Genomic DNA, 26,116 nt, shown 5'->3' with positions numbered 1-26,116 from the left:
TTAGGAAGAGTTCCAAAATCTTAGCTGGCTTTCACATAGAAAGCTGAGATTATTCTTTGAAATTGTGATCCCAACTTTTTGATACAAGATATTTTCAAGAATAACTGGTACTCTTGGTTGGTAATGCAATGGTTCCTCTGATAACAAAATACATGTCTATAAGTATTCACTTGTCATTCAAGAGTTTCTTTAAATGGAAACAAAAGGTAAAGAGCCAGTCCATTTCTGGATTTAGTTGGGGACATGATTCTGGGTAGAATTCCAATATTCCATTTTCTCTTCTTTTGAAATGGAATTGACAGTTTTCATTTTGTCATTGGGATACCTGGTTTTCTATTCTGAGAGATGACTTGAGATTTTTCATTATGTTTTACTGCTTATGGTTGTTGTTTCCTTTGAAGAAAAATTCACTTTAAATTTATCTTGATTATTGCAAATAATGACCTTCAGGAAGATAATTGAAATCCTAAAGAAGATGTCTTTTGCTTTCTAAAATTTTCTTCTTTTACACTTTCTTCCAAGAGTCCAAGTGGTTCTGTAGATGGTCTCTGCTTGTTAATAAACTTTTTCCTATAGTTTTTTTGGGCATATTCCATCATTAAAATAAGTTTACTAGGATATTATGTTCTATTTTTTCAGTTATGTCTTTTACATCGATGCATAAATCTGTAGCTTGTAGAGGAATCACAGAGTAGTTTAATAACTGCCTACAATTGATCTTTCAGTATCAGATGGAGGCTCATTTTCCAAATAAAACTATTTCTTCAGGTGTCTTTCTTCAGTATCCTTTTGTGATACATCCTCTCTTTGGAAATAAGTTCTTCAAATGGAGTTATATCATTTATTGGAACAAAAAGAACCTCTGTAGATCCAGAAAACACTGTAAACTCAGAAACAGAAGTCCCTGCTTGCTTGCTTTCATTCTGTTGCAAAACTTGCCCATCATTGGATATGTTCAGCTCTTGGATGCCATTGTGAGTAAATTCTGTTGTATAATCTGTTAGATCAGTAATATTATAGGTATTAGCAGCATCTATTTCATATGAACCTTGAGAGGAGTAAGATTTAGGGATTCTTTCTTCAATGAACTACATAACAAGTCAATTGTATAATATTCATGCAATTCATCAAATTGTTTAAATTGCTTTTTCATTTATAATGCATTCTGAATACTTTTCAAAGAGCTTCACAAATCACTGCATCTGACTTTTGGCTTTAACAACAACAGTGTCAGCATAATCTCCAAAGTCCAGAATGGACTCATCAGCTTATTTTAATTTTGACATAATTCCTGTGAAATCATGCAACTCTTTTGTACTTATCCCTACTTACTTCTCTTTCCTTCCAGATTCTCTAATCATCTCTTAAATATTTAAGTTGATTGAAGAGTTAGTTCCTGTGCATCCAGAGATGTTCCTCCCCCCCTTTTCTTTTGAATTGGAATAATTTGTGTTCATGCTATGAAAATTGTATTTGTGAAAGTTTCCTCTTAGACCTGAAGAATTTTAGATCTTATTAATCCTTTCCTTAAAATCTTTGAAACCTATTCTTCCGCAAATCAAAAAGATATGCCAGGATATGTCTACTTTCCCTTCCTTATCCATGACAATCCTAAAATGGAATGATCATTTCCCCCCATTATAACTTCTTTGACGACCACTTTCTCCGTGTAAGGGAAAATTAAGTCCAAAACAGCAACCCCTTTCATAGCTTCTACCACTTTTTGAAGAATAAATTTATCATTAAGCTTAATCAAGTATTCATTAGCTGCTCTATTTTTAGCAAAAGAACTCCAGAAGATGTTCAAATATTTGAAATCCACCATAATTATTACAATAACATCTATGGATAATTTATGATTTCTTTCCAAACTGGTAATTCCCCCCCCCCCCTTCTGTTTCTACCTCACTTGATCCTTATCCAAACATTCTCCAGTATGCTTCCAATGGTTCCTGGATTGTTTCATATAAATACGCTTTATTTTCTTCACATACTCTTTGTGCTAATCAAGCTGCTACTTGGTGTTCCATATACAGAATATTTCATCTCTTATTTAAAATGCCTTTTTGACCTTATAGTCTCTTAATTGTTGGCTTGATTATCATTTTAATGAAAATGACTCATGGATCTCCATATCTAGTCTGAGTATCTTTCCTGAGCTCCTGTCCTCTATCATCAAGTACTTTACTAATTTGGACATTTAAAATTGGATAACCTGATTCATTTCAAATTCAACACCTCTAACCCAGAATTTTTTATATAGCTTTCTCTTCAAATCCAACTCTCTTCAAAATTCCCCTGTATCTGTTGAAGGTATCATTCTTCAAGTTTACTGGATCTATAACCCTGGTTTACTTGATTTATAATTTTCATGCCTTGCTTAGTCTCACCCAATTCATCCCATCATTTGGCAAATTTTACTATTTTTTTTCCTCCACAATATCTCCTGTAACTAACCCCTTCTCTCTATTCATATATTTACTACTTTAACTAAATCCTTTATCTTTCCTCTGATTTATCACCATTGCATTTGGTTTCCTTGATTCAAGTTTCTACCCATTCCACTCTATGGTTATTTCCATGTTACTTGTTTCCAAAGTGATTTTCTTTAAACTTATATCTGACTGTGTCACTCTACTACTTAATAAATTCCAATGATAACCTATTGCCTATGGGAAAAAACATAAACTCTTTTTAGCCTTTGAAGACTTTGATTACCAAACTTTAACTTAACTTTTAGTCACATTGAAGATTATTCTTCTTAAACTGTACTCTATGATCTGGCCAATCTAGCTGGACAATTGGATGGCTAATCCTCACATATGGTTCTCCAACTTTTAGTATCTTCTGTGACTGGAATGCACTTCTTTCTCCCTTCTAGGTCATAGAATCTCTCTCTTCCTTCAGTACACAAATCAAAACTTAGCTTCCTGAGTTGCTATTTCCCATCTGTGAATATCCTTCTCTTTCTACCTTATATTTATTCTGTATAATTTATCCATGTACTCGCTATCTTCCTTTTGCTGTACCACACAATGGAAAGCTTTATAATTTGCATTTATTAGTTAGAGTTCTTGGCATTTAATAAATGCTTGTTAATTGATGAATTGATTCAGAAACTCCTACCTTCAACCCAAAAAAGTGATGAAAATACCGCCTAAGGCCAAATCTCATTTCTTCTACTTACCACCTGTGTAATGTTGGGTCTCAGCTTTCTCATTTGTAAAATTAGAGGGTCATCTACATAGTCCCTAGTATTCCTAGCTCTTAATCCTAATTCTCTTTACTTTCACTCTAGTCATCATCCTATTTTAAATGTTCCAGTGGCTTATTGGTATTTCTTCCCATCCTTTTTTTTCTGTTACACTTTTTCCCCCTCCTTCAATTTTCTGAAGCAGGACAAAAGAGGGAAAAAAATTGTCACTATCATTTGCTACCTGGGACTAAAGGTCTCTTTTTACCCCTCCCTAAGCCTCCATGTTATGTTCTATCTCTGAGCCATCATAAAAGGAATGAAAGGTAAATTAATTGTTCCTGCTCTACTTTCCCTAGAATTGAGTATCATTGGCCTTCGCAGTTGCTATTGTTATGGAATATCCCATCTTCCACTGATCAATTGAGTTATTTAATCAGTTAGACTTCCTAGTCTTATGGTGAGAAGGGGACTTCCTGATCCCCTAATTCAGCATAAGTTGGAAAAATCACATCTCTTGCTACTAAGTTTCAGCCCTATCTAGGTCACCCTATGCATATGCTCCTTTAATCTTCCCTTCATCCATGTCCTGTGGAACTACCCTTCCCCAATTATTGACAGCCTACTTTTCATCCTAGAACTGTGTTTTTTCACACTCTTTAAATTTTGTTAAACTCATGGAGCATATATCATTCCTTGTAACTTTGGGAGTTTCAATTGCTCTCCTATCCCCACTTCAGCTCTCAGGTTGTTATACACACTGGGCCAGGAAGAGAAGTTAATATACTCCTACTAAACTACTGCTACTTCTAGACTCTCCCTCCCAAAGAATTTAGCATCTGACTTATAGTTTTTCTCCACCCAAACTATATCCCTTATTTTTAGGGATTTAATTCTTCATTCTTGACTTCCCAGTTGAATCTCAACTCATATGATAACTGTTTTATTCAAAAATCAGTCATCCATATCAATGGTCATGTCTTAATTCTAATTGTTTTCCCAAATAATAAGACCAGCATGATTTTGAACTCTGAAATTCCTTCTTTCTGAACACAAAATTCCATCTTTCAATCTCTTCTTCAGTCTCATTCCTTTTAAACCTCTTCTTTGTCTCCCTATGATCTCTAATCCCATCTCTCCTTGATCTTTAATCCATCATTCCTCTTTTAATCTCACTTTCTTCTCTTTACCTTCTTACCTGATTTACTGTTCTCCACCTTTGAATTCCTTTCCCTCTTAATTTTGGCTATTCATATCCTATCATTTTCAATCGTGAATAATTAGTGTTGGAGAAAACTATAACTGATAACAAATTGAATCCTAAAATAAAAATGTCACTAATTTCAACTAGACTCTTACTTCACTGGGCTGGGAAAAAATGGAAATAGTTTGGCAGAAAAGAGATCTAAATCAATATCATATAGCATATATCAAAATAAATTCTAGATAGATAAATAAGTATAAAAAATTATACAATTTAGAAAGTTGGAGATTAATTATCTCTCTCACATTTTGGATAAAGGATGAATTTACAATTAACCATGACATAGGAAATATCATAAAAGACAAAAGAAAAAATGTTGTACAAATAAAATAATGCAGATAGAACAAGAAAAATAAAATATATGGAATTTGCCTAAAAGATTTCTGCCAAAAATCTGTTGAATTATTTCAACAGCTAAGTAATTAAAGGATAAGAGTTAGCATTTCTCTAAAGAAATGATGTTTATAAACTACAAATAACCATTGTATAAATTGATCAAAATTATTCATAATCAGAAATGCAAATTAAGATAATTAAGGTATCATGTTGCAATTATCAAATAGAGAAAAATCCAATACTGTTGGAAATGTAGAAAACAGACATAATCATGATTTGTTGGTACAGATTTGTATGGTTCCATCTGTTTCCGAAAATGATTTGGAATTATTCAAAAAAATTTACAAAAGTAGCCTACCAATTCACCAGTAAGACTTTATCTCTTAACTCCTAGAGAGTTGCTCTTGTCTCAAAGAGGTCACGTGATTTACAACAATTGTCAAGAGGCAAGATTTGAGACCAATATGATTATGATCTTTTACATAATATATGTACATTCTATATTATTAGATGTTTTATGTCATATATAATTATATTATTCCTGTTTATGTACTTATATTAATTATGTATGTACTCCCAAATTTGCTGACTTTGTAAGCAGTGGTATCATATTGATATCCCCATATTCTAAGCAAATACCTGAGAGATTGTGAGCACCTAAAATTTGTTGAATTAAATTGAACCAAAAATTCTGTGTCTCTTAAAAGTTCAGTGATGCCAGAGGAACAGCCCTCATCTCACCTCAGTCGTGAAAGATAAATAATGGTTCTAGGGCTAATGTCAGCAGGGAGGGTGGGGCTGATGGCCTTCCTTATGCTTACCTCCAGCAAACTGCTAAATGAACTGTGGGAGGGCTATACGCCTTCCACAGTTCACTTAGCAGCATGCCGGAGGTAAATACATCATGATTAATCCAGATGAAGTCAGGCCTTTCAGCAAGCAAAGACATGCTGGCCAGAGACAACATTGTAATCATTGTTTTCTTTTCCAAATGAGGCTAACTGAGCTTGGAGAGGAAGTCCAGAAGAACTAGTTCCTTGTCAAATAACACATACTGAATACAAAAGGTAAAATCTATGAACAATCATACTCACAAAATGTCCTTCTTCAACATCAAAATCATTCGGTATTAAGATGGAAATCAGAAGATTATTCTCAACTCTATAAATGCCTAAGCTTTTTGATCCAGTATTCTAGTAGTATTTTGTTTCAGTTTCTGGGGTTTCAAGTATTCATTTAAGGTAAAATCTAGCAAGCATTTTAAAGCACCTGAATCTTATAAAAGATACTCTCATAACAGAGTGTGGGATGAATGGGACCCAGGAGACTTTTTGTTGTTTTGATGGAGGAGGTTTCAGACTCTTGATCGCATTCATAACACAATGAAAGAGACATAAAAATAACTATGACATGATTCCTGCCCTCAAGGAACTTACAGCACAGGAGAGGAGGCAGAGCTCTCACAGAAATAACTACTTTCTGTCAGAACTTGTTAAGTGCATAAGAATGGATAACTTATTTCAAATTGCAGGGAAGAGGTAGAGAAGAGAGAGGGAGAGAATTTGGGACTCAAAATTAAAAAAAAAAAAGAATGTCAAAAGTTATTTTTATATATAATTGGGGGGAAAATAAAATGTTTTTAAAAAGCAGAGTCTCAGTGTGGAAGCTCCGTCCACCATCTTTTATTTAGTAAATACAAAATAATTGTTTTTAAAGTTGAGAAGTTAAGTGACTTGACCATGTTCTCTTAGTTACTTATTTTAATTATTTAATCTTATTCAATGTATTTATTTATGCTGTTTGGTACCAGCATTATATTTGCATAGAAATACATGGTTATTTTCTGGAAGAAAAAAAATGTTAGGTGCATAAGAGAAGAATGAAATGGGTTTTTGTTTGTTTGTTTTGAGGCTGGGAATGGAATGATTTTTCCAAAAAAAAAAGAATTGTTAAGAGGACCACATTTTAGGAAAAATATTGATAAAACTGGAGGACAACCTAGCAAAAAATAACAGAAAGATCAGTTTAAAGAACAGATTATATTTATCCTGAGGACAGAAAGGCTGTGGGTTAAGGGAGGGTACAGAATGAGGACTTTAAACATCTGAAAAATTATGATAGAGAAAGAGGAATTATATTTGTTCTTCTAAATCCCAGAGAGCAAAACTGTGACCTTGTTCTATCTAGTAGCTCTTAGCCTTCTTGCATTTTTAAATTTTTCCTCTCCACTGACTTCATTCCCTTGCCTACAAATGTGCTCATAATTATTGCCTTTAACCCAAAACAGAAAAACCAAGCTTTTTCAATGGTCTGCTATCATTATGAACTATGGTCCTTTTTCTGTCCTTCCTTTTATAGCAAAATTCATCAAAAAAAGTCCTCTTTTTTAACTACCTACATCTATGACTTCTACCTCTTTTTCATTGCCTACTCTAGGTCTAATTTGCCAGATATGATTTATCTATATTACATTAAGTGATCTGACATCTTATCAATATGAGAGCTTCCTCTTTATGAATAATTCAATTTATCCATATTTCCTCATACATTGTAAGATCAGTGTCAGCCCAGAGTTAGGGCCCCTTAATAGAAGAAGGTGCACCAGACCTATGGGATGAGCTCTGAAGTGTAAAACTCCATAGCCGAGGGGATCTGAAGTACCTACCCTCTACTCCTAAGGGCCCATTATACTGGAGAGGCTGACCTCTAAAGAAAGGAATTGGACCTTTTCTTGTTGTCTTAGTTTATGTTCTCATAATGGCAAAAGTCTCTTTTAAGTTTAGCTAGTGTTTTATGTCTACTAAAAAGATATTAAAAAGGTTCCTTCTAGAAAAGTAGTCGATGTACAACCCAGATCAGGCAGAAGACAGCTATTTTTTCCTTCAACCCTAAGGAAATGTTAATAATATTTAAAAACAAATGTTAGACACTAAAGTCTCATTTGCATGTATTTACAGATACTTAAAACATGATATAGTAATCCATCATACATTAAAACCTAAAATCATGAAATACTTTGTGAGATTACTAAACAGGTTTTTTACTTTCACCTTAGGTCTGCACTATCACTTAGGCTATCTTCAGGCAAACTGAGACAAGGTTCAGCCCTCCTATTAGTGGTCATCTTTTTCTCCTAAAAAAAAAAACCTTGAAATAGCTTCTGGAAGTACCTTCCACTGAACAATCAATAGCCAGGCCCAGGAGCTCCTGATCTGTCAAACTCAAAAGATTGCTACCAAGACTAGAAGCATGACTATCAGGATGGCTGTGCTATCTATCTAATTACCTGAATTTAGTGAAAGTAACATAAATAGAAGAGGCAGTAGGAAACTTGAATGCCAATTTCAGGCTCATTTAGGACAGCAGATATGTTCAGGCAGGGAAAATTGATGTCATAACAATAGAAGAGAACTATTTTTTTCCCTCCCCTCCAAAAAAGTTCAAGAGAGAGTTGTTAAGAGCCCCAAGGCTAATATGTACCAGAGAGGAAAAAAAAGAGGTCATTCCTTTCAAAGTCTACTGAGCAGGCAGTCTTTCTTTTTCAAAAAACACCCATTTTCTTTTTTTTAAATTAAAGCTTTTTATTTTCAAAACATATACACAGTTTTCAGCATTCATCTTTGCAAAATCTTATGTTCCAAATATTTTTCCCTCTGTTTCCCCTACCCCTTCCCTTAGATCACAAGAAATCCAATGTTAAACATGTGCAGTTCTTTTATATATATTTCCACAATTATCATGCTGCACAAGAAAAATTAGCTCAAAAAGGAAAAAAATGAGAAACAAAACAAAATTCAAACAAACTACAACAAAAAAAGTGAAAATACTATGTTGTGATCCACAATCAGTCCCCACAGTCTCTTTCTGGGTGCAGATGGCTCTCTCCATCACAAGACCATTGAAACTGGGCTGAATCATCTCATTATTGAAAAAAAGTCATGTCCATAAGAATTAATTGTCTTAAAATCTTTTTATTGCCGTGTATAATGGTTCTGCTCATTTCACTCAGCATCAGTTCATGTAAATCTCCCCAGGCCTCTCTGAAATCATTTTATACAACAATAATATTCCATAACATTTATATACCATAACTTATTCAGCCATTCTCCAACTGATGGGCATCCATCAACTAAGTTTTCAGTTCCTTGCTATTGCAAAAAGGGCTGCTACAAACATTTTTGCACACATAGATCGTTTCCCCTTTTTTATGATCTTTTTTGGGATACAGACCCAGGAGAGACACTGCTGGATCAAAGGCTATGCACAGTTTGATAACCCTTTGAATATAGTTCCAAATTGCTCTCCAGAATGCTTGGATCAGTTTACAACTCCAGCAACAATGTATTAGTGTTCCAGTTTTTTTACATCCCTTCCAACATTCATCATTATCCTTTCCTGTCATCTTAACCAATCTGAGAAGTGTGTAGTGGTACTTCAGAGATGTCTTAATTTGCATTTCTCTGATCAATAATAATTTAGAACATTTTTTATGTTAGTAGAAAAGGTTTTAATTTCTTCATCTGAAAATTGTTCATATTCTTTGACCATTATTATTGGATAATGGCTTGTATTTTTATAAATTTGAGTCAATTCTCTATATATTTTAGAAATGAGACTTTTAATAGAATGTTTGAATGTTAAATATTTTCCTAGTTTACTGCTTTCCTTCTAATCTTCTCTGCACTGGTTTTGTTTGTATAAAAATTTTTAACTTAATATAATCAAAATTATCCATTTTGCATTCCATAATGTATTCCAGTTCTTCTTTGGCCACAAATTCCTTCCTTCTCCATAGATCTGAGAAGTAGACTATCCTTTGTTCTTCTAATTTGCTTATAATATCACTTTTTGTGTTTAAATAATGAACCCATTTTGACCTTATCTTGTTATAAGGTGTTAGGTATGGGTCAATGTCTAGTTTCTGCCATCTTAATTTCCAATTTCCCCAGCAATTTTGGTCAAATAAAGAGTTCTTTTCCCAAAAGCTGGAGTCCTTTGGATTTATCAAACACTAGATTATGATAGTCACTGACTATTGTGTCTTGTGAACCTAACCTATTCTATTGATCAACTACTCTATTCTTAGCTAATACTAGAAGGAACCAACATTTCAACATGGCATCAGGAGCCCATACAAGAGGATAAATCAAAAGCCTCTGGATGTTCATTTTCTGTAGTAAGGGACCCCCCTTTACCAAGGATTCTAGAAAACAAGTTTACCTGCAAAGGAGGCGACTTAATCTAGCAGATTAGAAAAGAGTTCCAGTTTGGGGATGTAAAATGAGAATTTAGAGTTGTTTTCTTTTGTATTTCTCTTATTATCATTATTATTAAGGTTTTAGAGCATGTTTTTATATGTTCACTGACAATTTTCAATTTCTTATTTTGAAAGCAATCAAATTCAATTTTGTTTTTAAAAAACACATCATTGTAGTTTACATGCCTATTCATGTTGTAATAGACCACAAGTTTTGTGGAGAGCTTTGGATTCTTATTTGAACTGCCCAGTAGTGCAATGAAAATAATGCATCTCCTTCCACATGTTGATTAACAAACAATTGTTGACAGGAACTTTTAGAAAACAATGTAGATATGTGCGTCATCAAGAATGTAAGAAATCATTTTAATCACTCTTTGGTGACTGAACAAGTATATTTTCATGATGGCCTGTGGATGGGAAGTCTGTGATCATGTGTAATCTAGCAGTGGATCTAATTATTAAACTAATTTCTAAGCAGTGATAAGTGTAAATGATATTTCAAGTTATCCACAACAACTGCAAAGGGATATGAAAATATCTGTTGTCTATTGCTGACAAGATCATTGGTTCTTCTCATGCTAATGTGACATCCATAATTGACACAAATGTTAAATTTCATTTAAGGTTATTGAAAATGAAGATGCAAATTTGTTTCCACTGCCAAATTAAGCCACTCCCTGGGTTGTGGATCCCAAGTTAAAGATCCCAAGTTTATTTGACAATAAAATGACAAGTTAGAATTAAGAAACTCAGATTTTAATTCTAACACCAATATTTGCCAGATGTGAGACTGTGGATAAGTGAATTAACCTCTCTGCACTTCATCTTCCTCATCTGTAAAATAGTGGTGATAATATTGGATTATCTACCTCACAGAGGTATGGAGGAAATATGGAGGAAAACTCAATAGACTTTAAAGTCTAGTAGAAATGTGAATAATTAGTTGTTATTATAGTATCACAATATTCCCTCATTAGTCCTTCGTCAGAACTATCTTCTATCTTGGAAAGGCTAGATTCAGATTGTGAGCAGAATAGAAACTTCCTTCAGGCCATCTTTTTTGAGATAAATAGCTATTGAAGTGATTGATAGGAAAAGATGTTGATCTTTTCTCCAGAGAAAAAGATGTCAGCTGGGCTAAGATGCTACTTCTTCATTTGTATATCAATGCTCTTAAGGTTTATAAGGAGGCTTTGGTTCTTCAAGAAGTCTTCCTTAATCCAATCATATGTTTGTATTTCTTCACCTGAACTCCCTTTTTATTTTAAACTTTGTAGTACTATAAGACAAACTATAACAGAAAAATGAAAGAACAATTATTCCTTGTTTCCAGCTATATGTGTATGCTAGGAACTATGTTCATTGTCATACCATCTGCCATTTCTCACCCCTCTGAGTGTTTGGACAGGTCATTCCTGCCCCCACTTTCTTAAAGAACTCTTATAGCTTTCTCCCACCAGTACCATGACTTTATTGCCATTGATCTCATAGTTTATAGAGCATTTAATAAGCATGATGTCCGAGTCTCATAACAGTCTTATGAGGTATTATATAGTATATATATTATATTTTCATTTTACTGATGAGTAGATGGAGGCTCAAAGAGATTAAATGATTTGTTCATAGTTATGTTGAAAATTATGGTGATTCAGTATCCCATTATTCCTAAACCTGATTATCAATGGTGGAGACTCTGGCGGGGAAGGAGATTCTAATCTGAAGCTTTTTAAATACCTGTCCTTGTCTCCCATCTGCAAATTGTTGTGTTCTTTGGGGAGGAACTGAAATGCAATGACCCACCCTCTTCTCCTGAAGTGGACCTATCTGAATTATTTTAAAGTTACCTATAAAGACCATCCCCACCTTGAAGCCATTGATGATCTTCAGTGATCAGTCTATCAACATATTGCCATTTTGACATACTTATAATAAAATCCTTTTGATTCTCTTTTTTCCTGAGTTTTGCATAGTCAATCAGGATGAAAGTCCAAATGAAGGATTTTCCTTTTAATGGTTAGCCAATATTGGAAGCAGAATTTGAATCTAGACATCCTGATTCTAAGTCCCAAGCTCTACCCATTGGTGATAGATTAGTTTTCTGTTGCCTTGGAAAGCTGGGACAGCCTAGTATTAAAGGGATGAAGTATGGAAATGATGGAAGAAATGGTAAGAGAAGGAAAAAAAAGAGAAGGTATCAGTAAGCCATGGCAGAAGATAGAAGGACAATTAGGACACATTTATGAAAATAGTGGGAGAGAGATGGATAGAAAGAGAATTTTAGGTGAATTTTGGTGAAGCTAGCAACTGGTCTGTAGTTAAGGAAGACATGCTATCTTGGGCTGCTCAGTGTTCTCCTACATATTTTTGAAAGTACTCATAGCCTCAATTCTGATAGACATGGCTCTTCTCAACAATGATACAATTCAGACCAGTTCCAATGATCTTGTGATAATGAGAACCATCTACATCCAGAGAGAGGACTGTGGAAGCTGAGTGTGGATCACAATATAGCATTTTCACTTCTTTTGTTGTTGTTTGCTTGAATTTTATTTTCTTTTTCATTTTTTTTTCCTTTTTGATCTGATTTTTCTTGTGTAGCAAGATAATTGTATAAATATATATGCCTATATTCAATTTACATATATTTTTACCATATTTAACATATATTGGATTACTTGCCATCTAGGGGAAGAGGTGGGGGGAAGGAGAGGAAAATTGGAACATAAGGTATTGCAAAGGTCAGTGTTGAAAAATGATCCTTGCATATCTTTTGAAAATAAAAAACTCCACTAAATAAATAAATAAATGAGGAACTGAGAGGATAAAAATAATTATTCAACTAGCTACTGCCCTGCTTTTGGTCAAACACTGTTAGGGGGACACAATAAATGTTTGCTGATTCTTTGAAGAAAAAAAAAGTACCTATAGCCAAATTTCCAGTTGAAATGTAGCTACCATCAGCATAGTTAGAGAAAGCACTCTTTCGTGTAAAAGGTATAAATTTAAGTTAAACAAGGATCACCTAGGGTAGGTAGTCAGTATAAACTCAAGAAAGAAGAATGCTTTGTTTTGTTTTTTAGATGATCCCAAGGAAAAGCAAATCCATTGGATTGAACAGGGATGGTTATTACCTAGGATGATTGTTGGCAAGTGTTGAGATAAATCTTCCTTCAGGGTAGTCTTTCTGCCAGGTGCTTGGTGGTTGGATTACCATTCATTTTGAAATATTGCTAAAAAGCATGAAGCAGATTTCTTGTGTGCCACTTGCCACACCTTTGCCAAAAACAATTTTAAAATTTGTACTGAGTGTAAGAAGCAGGATAAACCCTATTCACAGATGTATTGGACAAGGTCTTGTTTGCTCTTCAAATGTTTTTCTCACTAATCTAAAATATTGCTTGCTTCCAGCTCTCCTTTTTTCCAAACAGTTCTTCACATAATTGTCAAAATAATCTTCCTAAATTACTGGGATGATGATAATGTTTTCTTGCTCAGTAATCTGCCTTTAGACTAAGGATTGGGCATTTAAAATCCTTCACAATTTACCTTCAACCTATCTTTCCAGACTTATTTCACATTATTCCCCTTCAAGTACTCAACATTCCAGCCAAACTGGGACTTTTGTTCTTCCCTGAATCTTGGCATTTCATCTCCTTTCTCTTTTGACAGATTCTCTCTCCTGCTTGTTATGTAGGAGATGTAGACATCAGATGATGGTAGGCACCCAGATGGGGTTTGGTCATGTGAAGAATTCACAATGGCCATTCTCTTTGGCAAAAGGTAGAATTATTTAGGGAAGAAATGACAGACAAAATGATGGGTTACAACAGACAACAGGAATGATAAATATGAAATAGAATGGGAAAGCATATGAAAGACAAGTTCCTCGGTGAAACTTACAATTACCCAGTAAAAAGGGAACACCCCATGAGATTGGGACATATCCTTAGCTGGCAGACTAAATCCTGAAAGGGACTTAGCACCCTCAAAGAATTAGTTAGCCATAAGAATGAGAAGAAAGGTTGAAAAGCATAATGGAGTTAGAACAGATAATAGGTGGTATGGGAGAAGAGTAAAAAGAAACAAACCATTGTGCCGTTGTGGACTTGAGGGCAGTCGTCATGGGATGGTCCGTAGTAGATTTTATAGGAAAAATTTGTCTTCAGAGACATGATTGGGATTTCTACCAGGACATAGCAAAATGAGGCTGTTCAAGACTCTTACAGAGTCTTTGGGGTTTGACAGAACTGGAATTTCTGACTGGACCACATCTCCAGAGGGTGGGACCATGGAGCTAAACTGATCTCTATCTGTGCTTTCTCCTAGTCCGCCTCAGGATTCATTTTTATCAATTCTTCGGTTTCTCTCTGTTAACCACACCCAACGCTGAAGATTTCGTCATTTAGAATGTTCTCTATGTCTCTTAGAATCCCCAGTTTCATCCAAGGTCCAGCTCACACATCAATTAATTAAACCTTTCCTGATACTTCAAATAGTGAGCTTACTGTCCCTTCTTGAATTATCTTCCATTCATTTTTTCGTGTAATGTATTTCTTTTCTCTTCCCCATTCCACCCAGTAGAATGTGAGCTCCTTGACAATAATGCCTTTTTAAAAACTGTATTTATATCTCCAGCATCTAGCATTAGTGTCTTAAACATAGTAAACTATGAATAAATGCTTGTTAAATGAATTCAAAACTCTATGACTTAGACACTTCTGTTTGGGGTAAAGCGTTGATTCCAGAAAGCCCTGATGTGTTGCAAGAATTGGATGAGCATATGCTTGTAAAACTAAGGTTTATATAAGAGGGAACTAAAGTAATAAGAGGGGCCAGGTCATTTTGTTAATTCCTTAGCAAAGCTCAGGGACCTCAGGAAAGTGGATATAACACAGTTACATATCAAAGATGGAATAAGGAAAAGAAGAGGTTTAGAGTCTGGGATGTTGTCAGGGGAGGGCGGACTTAATAAGACCCTACAATGGAAGCATTGGTCATGAATCTCTTAAAGATAAATATGGATTAACAGTCCATAACATATAAGATACTGCTTTAAATCCTGGTTATACAATGGCATGAATAAAACAATTCTTGCCCTTGAAGAAGATGTATTGAGTTAAAGAATATAATCTTTGTGCAGATGAATAAGAAGGAGGAGGAAGAAAGTACAAAATGCCATTTGAGCTAGCTGAGACACTTAGGTGGCACAGTGGAAAAGAGTGATAGACCTGAAGTCAGGAAGATCTGAGTTCAGCTTTAGCCTCAGACACTCATTATTTGTGTGATCCCAGGCTACTCATTTAACCTCTGGATGCTTCAATTTCCTCATCTATAAAATAGAGGATAATAATAGTACCTTTCTCCCAAGGTGGTTGTGAGGATAAAATAGATGTTTGTAAAGTGTTTTGCAAATCTGAAAGTGCTATATAAATGCAACTATTATTATTATTATATTAAAAATATAGGGCAGGGACAAGGAAAACAAAAGGGTTCCAGAGAAAGGGTAATATGTAAGATTAGTCTAGAAGGAAGATAGGAGTCTGAAAGGCAGAGATGAGGACAGAAGTCAGGGTGGGAAGTGGGGATGTCCTAGGCCAATGGGTGGAGGTGGGAAATAGTATTATAAAAGCGAACAGGAAAGGAGATGGAAGGCCATAGATATTCAATTATTTGTACCAGATCACACATGTATGAAGTGGCAAGAGAATGGTACCAGACTGAATAGTAGACTAGATTGCATTTGGAAAATTGCACTGCTATTTCAAGAATTCTAAACTACCCTCCACTCAAGAATTTAGTTTTTCAACCCCTACATTCCCTTACTCAAGCAGATATGTCAGTGGTTTGTAATGTTTTCTTCTCTAAAATATATTGTTCTCTGAGAGCAGGTTTCTTGGGGGGCTTCTGGAGACAGCTTTTGTTTCAGTTCAGATCAATAATCACCTCAAATGTAGCCAGGAGTTAAAATCCAAATCCCTTATTGTCTCCTTCAAAATAGCCTGTTTAGTTTTCTTAGAGGCCTATCCCTCTCCTTGATCCCAAGAACTCTTGCTGCTTGTCCTTTGCCTCTGCCAGCTTCAGCCTCTAGCTCAACTCTGAATCCAAAGCCTCCAACCAGCAGAAAGGTAAAATATGGAATAAATCTAACTCCTCCTCCGAGAGTGGGATTGTGGATTCTCTCTGAGCTTGTGGGAGCTCCTGGACTGAATCATGACTTGTGAATCTCCCAGAGTAAATCCTGACTTGTGAATCTACCTGAGTGCCTATCAATTCCAGTGACTTAGCACCTTGAAAGAATCATACCATCTCCCGCTTTCTTTTGATTTTGAACATAGGTGGTCATGACCTCCCTGACTTCTCAAGGAGATGAGAACCCCAAAAAAGAAGGTGATCACACCTTCCCTGACTGCTCAAAAAAGGAATGAAAACACCACAAAAAGGAAGTGATCACACCCTCCCTGACGTCTCAGGAAGGGAGAGGAAAACACCAAAGGAAATGGGAAATCAAATCAGATTAGCGGGTTTCTGAAGGGACTTACTTGAAACAGGTATACATAAATCCATCAATATAGGAGGTATTACACATAATTACATAAACTACATAAGCACATAGCAATAGAACACAGGCTAGAAGTGATGTAACAAATAACATGAATAAACATGAGAATTTATACATGTCCATAAGTCCTAGAAATAGTCCAAAAGGAATCCATTGTCCATTAGTTCATGTGCCAGGAATCCAATAATTCCTGTAAGCTTTGAAGTCCTGCAATAGTCTCATCAACATTTTTCATCTCAAGAAATCCAGTGATTCCTGCTGATTTTCAAGTCCTATGACAGTCTTATCTTGCTTTAGGGAATCCAATGATTCCTGATGGTTTTCAAGTCCTGCAACAGTCTCATTATCAGCCATGCTCTTTCAGTGTCAGATGTTTCTTAGGTCTTCTCCTTTGTTTTGAGGTTTTTCTCCTTTTTGTCTCTCTCCAGGTGCTCATTGCCACCCATCTGTTTCTTTCTCCATCTGTTTCCTTCTCTGTCTGTAAAAATACAAGCAAACCCTTTCTCCCAGGCAATTAACCTATCTAGTTCCCTTCTATTTACCACTTTTGGGATTTCTCCTCATTACCTTGCAATTGTATTGGAGCTGTTTGCACTGAACACTGATTTGTTGGTTTAAAAAGCCTGTATTCTCACCCATTGTAATCCCTTTCTGTCATCAGATTGCTTTTTGGCTGATTGATCAGGTAATCCCTTTCTGCCATTTGACTACTTTTAGACTGATTGATCACATCAGAGTCCTGACCTTCTAAAGTCTCTCTGGGTGTAAACTCAGCTGCCATCATGTCCCATTTGTCTTTTGTATGATATCTTGGAGCAGGGCCCTGCCTCTCATTTTCCTGGATCAATCTACATTCTGAGGTTCAGTGGAAGTCTCGGTTGCATTTTGGACATAGGGTTTAAAGTTTTCTCTCACCCTGTCTTCTCACTCTATCTCCATATCTACATTGGGCTCTCAGATAGCCAATCTTTCCACACTGAAAACATCGGCAAGTTTCTCTAGAAGTCCCTTGCCAAGAGGGGGACCCTGTCTTCCCATGTTCATCATAGTGTGGGTATAATAAGCATTTGTGTCCACGGTGGCACAGCATCTTATGATCTCCTCTAAAGGAGCTTCTTTGTGTAGTCCCCATATAATTCTTTTGCAAAGTTCATTGGCATTTTCCTTAGCCAGATGTCTGATCATTATTTCTGTAGCTGCATTTTCTCCAATGGTTCTTGTGATAGCTGTCTGCAAACGTCCCACAAAATCTGCAAAGGGTTCATTGGGACCTTGCTCTATTTTTATGAAGGCTTTACCTCCATCTTTCTGTCTGGGGAGGAAACCCCAAACTTTTATTGCAGCCTTAGAAATTTGCTCATACACTGTTATGGGATAATAAATCTATTCTGAATTCTCTCCATACTGACCTTCACCTGCTAGTTGGTCAAAAGTGATTTGTACATTAACTCCTGTTTGCCTATTTCATTGGGCTTGAATCCTACATAATTCATGATACTCTGAAAGCCACAACAAGTTTTGTCCAGGTTCTAAAAATGTCCTTGCTATAGTCACTTGGGGTTAAGATTTCATAAGCCAAACAATCTAGTAATATCTTAACATAAGAAGATGTAGCCCCATAAAGAGTGCAACTCTTTTTCAAATCCTTAATTTTTTTCCAAATCAAAAGGAGTGTATCTTCTTTTTTGACCTGAAGAGTCAATCTTTTCAGTCACAGGGTATGCATTTATAAAATCATATATATCCTGTCCTCCATTTTTTGCCTTAACCAGTGCCTTTTCTAATCTTGTCATAAGCTGCTTCATAAGCGGATCTGATTGCGTTACTGCCTTTCCCCCTCTTCCTTCTCCCTCCACCCATGAAGGGTTAATTGAGGGAAGTAGGTCAGGAGATTGGGAATGATCTAATTTCTCCTGCTGTGAATTCTTATCTAATTCTAATTCTTCATCCTTTTCACCTAGTTTATTTAGCACCTCCCTCTCCTGCTCTTTCTTCTTTTTCATCATTCTAACACATAATTTCTTAAAGCCAGTTGTAGTAAATTGTATGCATAAAGTGTATTTTTTGGAAATTGAGTTTGGATTTGAATTGTAGTATTCACCTAGTTGCTCTCCTACTAATTTCCACTCATTTGGATCCAATTCTTTTTCCGTAGAGAACCTAGGAGATGTGTACTGCACAGTTTTAAAAAGATCAATGATATGCTCCCAAGTTATAATTAAACCTTGATATTTTATAAATCTGGCAATGGTCTCTAAACATTTTCCTTAAGAGGAAAAGCAGGCTGTTTTCTAAACATCTGCCTCATTTTAGCTGAATTCTATTTTAGCTCTTTAACAAAGTTTCCTTATTGTACTCACCCTAATTTCTGGGTTGAGACTTTTCCAATGGAATCAGGATCAGAGGCTTTTCCACTGAAATCGGATCATGACTGCCCCACGTTGGGCCCCAAAATGTAATGTTCTCTTCTCTAAAATATACTGTTCTATGGGAGCAGGTTTCTTGGGGGACTTCTGGAAGAAGCCTTCATTTCAGTTCAGATAAATAATCACCTCAAATGCGGCCAGGAGTTAAAATCCAAATCCTTTATTGTCTCCTTCAAAATAGCCTGGTTAGTTTTCTTAGAGGCCTATCTCTCTCCTTGGTTCCAAGAGCTCTTGCCACTTGTCCTTTGCCTCTGCCAGCTTCAGCTTCTAGCTCAATTCTGAATCCAAAGCCTCCAGCTAGCAGAAAGGTGGAATATGGAATGAATCTGACTCCTCCTCCGAGAGTGGGATTGTGGGTTCTCTCTGGGCTTGTGGGAGCTCCTGAACTGAATCCTGACTTGTGAATCTCCCAAAGTGAATCCTGACTTGTGAATCTCCCCAAGTGCCTATCAATTCCAGGGACTTAGCACCTTGTAAGAATCATAAGAGTGGCTCATGTAATATCATGATATCGGAAATCTCTAAATTATAGTGCTACCATGTTCAATGGAGAGACTTATGAAAAAATGAAAATAATATCATGAAAAACATATGAACAGAAAAGGAGATGACCTTGTCACCTAATAAGAGCAAAGAATCATAAGTGGATATAACCTAAGGTTTGCATTGGTCCTTGAAAAATATTGAAACACAATGAGTTATGAAAATAAATCACTATTGATCAGAGAAATGCAAATTAAGACAACTCTGAGATACCACAACACACTTCTCAGATTGGAAATGGCAGGAAAAGCTAATGATGAATATTGGAAGGGTTATAGGAAAACTGAGACACTGGTAGAACTGTGAATGGATCTAACCATTCTGGAGAGCAATTTGGGATAAGGCATTGATTCCAGAAAGCCCTGATGTGTTGCAAGAATTGGATGAGCATATGCTTGTAAAACTAAAGTTTATATAAGAGGGAACTCAAAAAGTTATGCTCAAAAAGTTATCAAATTGTTCATACCCTTTGACCCAGCAGTGTTTCTACTGGGCTCTAGAAGGAGTCACCCAATCAAGAAAGGAAACTAGAAGGGGTGGAGAGTACTTCCAATATGGGAAATATTCAACGAGTGAAATAAATTTCCATGGTGAAGATGTTTCTCTGGCCTGGTAGAGAAAATCCTGTGGAGATAGGACAGTAAAGCAGTCCAGAAAAGAATGCAAGTATACATAATATACCTGGACTTTAAAAAGCTACCCCACAATAGCCTTATGGATAAAGACAGAAAATTGTGGGTTAGATTATACTTAGGTGGATTTGAAATATATTGAAGGATCAGAATCAGAGTATTTTGCCAAATCTTGTCCAAATTGGTAGTGAGATTAGTTTGGTATACCTTGTTCTGGATGAAAGCATGATAGATCTTAGTCATTTTGGTGCAGTGGAAAAAGCACAATCTTGAGAATTACAAAATCAGGGTTCAGATTTCATACCCATTGCCTGTGCAGCTTTAACCAAATCATTTAGTTTCTGTGAAACGAGGGGGTGTGACTAGAAAGACTCAGAAGTCCCTTCCACCTCTAAATCTCTCTATAATTCTGTTCCTTTTCTATCTGCTTAGATGCCATCCATTTAATATACAGAAAACATTTTGCCAGGAGTCAAGATCAAACTCATTGATTTATCATTCAAATCCTCTAACTTATGCTCTTTTTTAAAAATCATAACATTTGCCTGTCTGTTGTCATACAGCATCCCTTTGCCTTCTCCATGGTTTGCAAAGGACACTAACCACAGCTCCCTAGTACTTTCAGTATTCTGCCATGTAACTCATTGAGGACTTGGTGATATAAATCCATTCAAAGCAGAGAGTCTTAACATTCATCTCCTCACTTATTTTTGCTTTTAGCTCCATGCTAATGGAGTTGAAAAGAGTCAATGAAGTTATTTAGCTGACCTTTGATCAGAACTGAATCAAAAGCCCATTTAAAACCGAGTTTCAGAACAGTCTTCTCAGTATTATCCCATAACATGGCTTGGAATTCCAGGATCGCCAAACAGTCCGAGGCCCAAATTTGACATCATTCTAATTAAATCTGACAGATTCAGAGGAGACACAACTGTAAACTCTGAGTGGTGCCAGGCTAGAATAATAAAGAAAGGTTTATTCTTGAGCAGAAGATAACACAAATATTCATCGGAGCCAGTCCTGTCTGATGAAGGAAAATTTAACTCTTCAGAAGCTTCCAAGCTGGACTACTATGTAACTCTGGGGAGGCTGTTTATTTAAAAAAAAAAGATTGGAAGGCAGAAACATAGAAGCAACCTAAACTGAGATAATGTGAGTATGTTTCTTATTCCCAGTCTGGGAGATAGGATTAGGGAGAGCCCAGCAACTTGGTCAGGTGGGTGTACTCCCCTTAGCAGAAAGATATATTCATTGGGGATTACATTTGTTTAATCTAATTTGTATTAAATCTTTGTGACAGAGTTAAGCTGGAATATGGCCAAGATGGAAAATTACAAGGACATGTTTACAGCCCTAGACAAAATGATATTTACATAACTTTCTCCAAAATGTAATCGGATGAGAAGACTTTTATCAGTTCTGACTGTACAATCAAAGAAACTCCTGTGAAGGCCTCCTTCTTTGGTGTCCTTTCTATTTAGATGAGAAGCTTTGGCTGAAGAGAGAGACAGAGACAGAGAGAGACAGAGACACAGAGACAGAAAGACACAGAAACAAAGAAAGATACTGAAACACAGACACACACACACACACAGAAAGAGACAGAGACAGACAGAGAGATAAAAAGAGACAGTGACAGAGACAGAGAGACAGACAGAGATAGAGACAGTGACAGACAGACTCACACATAGACCCAGAGACACAGATAGAACAGAAATGGAAACAGAGAGTGAGAGTGAGACAGAGACAGAGATAAAGACAAACAGATGCAACGACTAAAACAGACAGAGACAAAAGAGTTAGAGAGACAGAAAGAGAGAGAGAAAGACAGAAGAGACACAGACAGAGAGTTTAATAGAAAGAGCTTTGAAATAGTAGCCAGAACTGGATTTCAGTCTTAACTCTTCTAATAACTAGTAGAAGCAGTTGTTAAATTACTCAGGCAAGTTTTTTAGTCACTTTAGCCCATTTCCTCATGTATAAAATGAGATTGTCTCAAAGACGCTTTATGATTCTAAAAATTGTATGAATCCATTTATTAGCATGGTTGACCTTTTTCCCCTTTTCTGTACTTCTAAGCAACAAGTCCCAGTCTGGTTTCCAAGCTGTCAGCTCCTAATGAGAGGCCTCCCTCGTGGGAGATAACAGTTGTTTATTTTGCAGACAAGGTTGGCCAGGTTTCCAGAGGTCCTGCTTCAACAAAATATCTGTAATTCCACCAGACTAAGCTTTTGTAGGAGTCCAGACTGAGCATAGTCCTTCATCTATATTGGTTTCCCATGCTCTCCTGCAGAGGATGCTTGACCTGATTCCTCCCCCAGAAACTCAGCTCAGATCAAAGGTATCTAAGATCAAGAGCCAAGTTATACACTCACCTCTCCCACTGCTGCCCTTGAAGTTGGGTTCCTGTTTCCCCCACCTCATCTCACTCATAGTGTATCAATCTTAGCTCTTTTTCAAATGCTTTTCCAGAGATCTTGTGTTGATGTTTTATCAATAATCATGTGCTTGAACATAGGTTCTGAAAAAATACTTGCTTACTGATTTGATTAACCATGTATAACGGATAGAGCTAGAGGGAGGAAAGACCTGAGTTCAAATCTGCTTCAGACATGAGTTGTGTGATCCAGGGGAAATCATTTAACTTTTGTCTGTTCCTTATCTGTAAAAAAAAAAAAAAAAAAAAAAAAGGAATAATGATGCCTGTGGAACCTACCAAGATTGCCATGAGCCTCGAACAAGGTAATTTATATGAAGTGACCAAACTTAAAAGCACTATAAAAATAGCTTTAATAAATAGCAATAACAATATGATACTAATAATAAACAACAAATAATATAACAATATTAATAATAAATAACAATAATAGCTAACATTTACATAGCATTTAATTATCACCTTTGATCCTTCCAATGACACTAGGAGCTAGATGCTACTATTATTCCTACTTTACAGATTAGAAAACTGAGGCCCAGAATTACACAACTAGTAAGTTTCTAGTGTAGGATTTGAACTGAGGGCTTCTTTACTCCAGGAACAATACTCCTTGCATTTTGCTACTTAATAATAGCAACAGAATTTATTATAAATCATAATAATTTGTATTGCAGGCAGTATAGCATATTATATGTAGTATATTATAATTATATCACATGATAATATAATAATATTATTATTTTTGTTGTTGTTATGAAATGTTATAGTTTGTGTTGACAAACTAGCCCAGCCCTTGACACTTAGTTAATGCTTACTGATGCTCCCCTTTACCATGCCAGCACTCCAGCTATTTATATTTTGAATAATTTTAAAGGAATTTCTTTCTTTTTGAGTGCAAGATGAAGAGACTGAGAGTATTTTTCAGGGAGAAGAAAGTAACTACTCACTAGCAAGATTACATGTGTACCACTGTTACAAAGACCTTTTCCACAAATCTGAGGCTTCCTTTTTCAAACCGATGACTTCAGCCAGACTCAAAGTCAGACATGCAAATGACAAACCTTTACAATATTGTTTCAGTTAAATCAAGTATTGAGCAGTAGGAACAATTGTAGGTACAAGCATCCAAAAATATGGATTCGAATTTCATGTGTCACTTGTTATGGACCAGAACTCTGTATTTGAAACAAGGATTTTTACAAGGTGCTAACTCAGTGGAATTGATAAAGACAATGGTTATCTAGTTTAGTGTGGTGCTTAATAGTTCTCTAATTCAGTACATGTACTTAGTACTTGACATAGTTCTATACGATTCACACCTATGATAATGTAATTATAAGAGAGCATATAAGCTCACACAAACTCAGCCAGAGTCAGAACTAGAGAAGACAAGTAGACTGGAGGTGGGAGCTCAAGCTCTTAGAGTCTAGGAGAGACAGATTCATTCCATCATCCACCTTTGTGGTGGCTGGAGGCTGAAGCACAAGCCCTTGGTCTCAAGAGATATTCATTCCATCTTCATCTGCCTGTTGGCTAGCCTGGCCTCCTGTAACTTCTCCACTGAAACTAGACTCCAGAAGGCCTCTAAAAAAGCTAGCCCAGGCCCCAGGCAAGGAAACTAGATTGTAAAGGAGACAATAAAGAATTTGCACTTTGGACTTTAACACCTGGCCATTCTTGTGGTAATTACTGCAAAGAAGACTGCTCCAAGACCTCCAGAAAACCAAACAAGAACACTACAGTCAGCCTAAAAAACTCTGTATTGGGCTCTATGGGAAGAACAAAAAACAAAGATCATATATGAGAAAACATGTTTAGGGCAGTACCAGTTGGTGGCTGGCTTTCTCTACTTTTTCCCTATTTGGATACTCCTCAGTGCATCCCCAGGGCTTGACAACCTTAGTCGTTATTCAGTTAAGCTTTCCTTCAGGGGGCTGAAATGCCTGAGTTGAAACTGCATAGATGTAAGTAAGTTAGGTTATATAGACTACTTGGAACAAGGTATTTGTACCCCTAGGCCAGTTTGAAAATAACTACCTCTGGGAACTCTCCTCTACTAAGATGCTTCTCTTGAGCTTTCGTTGTAAAAATACACATTTTGGCTTGTCACAAAACAAATACCTATGTACCACAGGAAACACAATTTCCCTTGTTGAGACAGTGATAACAATGTGACTTTGTAAAAAATCATATTTATCTTTGTCCCTCATTCTGATAACCACATGGTCCCTCCATGTTGTACTAAGCTGCCCCCTTATTCCCAGATTGTCTACAATTTAATGTAAGCATTCTCAAAGTGTAATCCAGGTATCTTAAGGGTTCCTGAGACCCTTCTTTTTTTGGGGGGGAGGAGGGAGAAGGCATTTATCTGTAAGGCCAAAAGTATTTTTAAAATAATACTATGATATTTTAGATGTTTAATATAGTAGATATCAGGGCAGCTAGGTGGCACAGTGGATAGAGTGCCAGGTCTGGAGTCAAGAACACTCTTGTTCCTGAGTTTAAATCCAGCATCAGAGCCATCTGCATCCAGAAAGAGGACTATGGGAACTGAATGTGAATCATAACACAGTATTCGGACCTTTCTGTTGTTGTTGTTGCTGTCCGCTTGTTTGGGTTTTTTTCCCCCTCATTTTTTTTTTCCTTTTTGATCTGATTTTTTGGGGGCAGCATGATAAATGTGGAAATATGTTTAGAAGAATTGCACTAACCTATATTGCTGTATAGGGGAGGAGGGAGAAGAGGAGGGAGGGAGAAAATTTTGTAACACAAGGTTTTGTAAAGGTGAATGTTGAAAACTATCTTTGCATGTTGAAAATAAAAAGCTATAGGATGATTCCAGAAAGGCCTGGAGAGACTTACATGAACTGGTGTTAAGTGAAGTAGTAATACCAAGAGAACATTGTACATGGAAACAACAAGAATATGCTATGATCAATTTTGATGGATGTGGTTCTTTTCAACAATGAAGTGATTCAGGCTAATTCTAATAGACTTGTGATGGAGAGAGCTATCTACATCCAGAGAGAGGACTATTAAGATTGAATGTGGATAACAGCATAGTATTTTTGTTGTTGTTTGCTTTCATTGTATTTTTTTCTCATTTTTTTTTCCTTTTTGATCTGACTTTTCTTGTGAAGCATGATAATTGTGGAAATATGTATAGAAGAATTGTACTTGGAATATTGGATTACTTGCTGTCTAGGGGAGGAGGTAGGGGGAAGGAAGGAAGAAAAAAAAACTGAAACAAAAGGTTTTGCAAGGATGAATGTTGAAAACTATACATATATTTTGAAAATAAAAAACTTTACTAAAAAAGGGGGGAAAAAAGCTATTATTAAAATATTTTTTTTTAAGTAAATCCAGCATCAGACACTTCCTAGCTGTATGACCCTGGGCAAATCATTTAATCCTGTTTTTCTCAGTTTCCTCATCTGGAGAAGGAAATGGTAATCTAGTCCGGTAT

The 26,116-nt window shown here is 36.1% G+C and overlaps 1 pseudogene; it reads right to left on the bottom strand.

Annotated features, from left to right (window-relative positions):
• Nucleotides 1-22,646, bottom strand: LOC111720386 (annotated as a pseudogene).
• Nucleotides 22,647-26,116: the final 3,470 nt, after the last annotated feature.

This window comes from Sarcophilus harrisii, chromosome 4 (assembly GCF_902635505.1).
Source record: "Sarcophilus harrisii chromosome 4, mSarHar1.11, whole genome shotgun sequence".
Classification (NCBI taxonomy): domain Eukaryota; kingdom Metazoa; phylum Chordata; class Mammalia; order Dasyuromorphia; family Dasyuridae; genus Sarcophilus; species Sarcophilus harrisii.
Note: the sequence above shows the minus strand (reverse complement) of the source record. Positions and strands in the feature narration are given on the sequence as shown.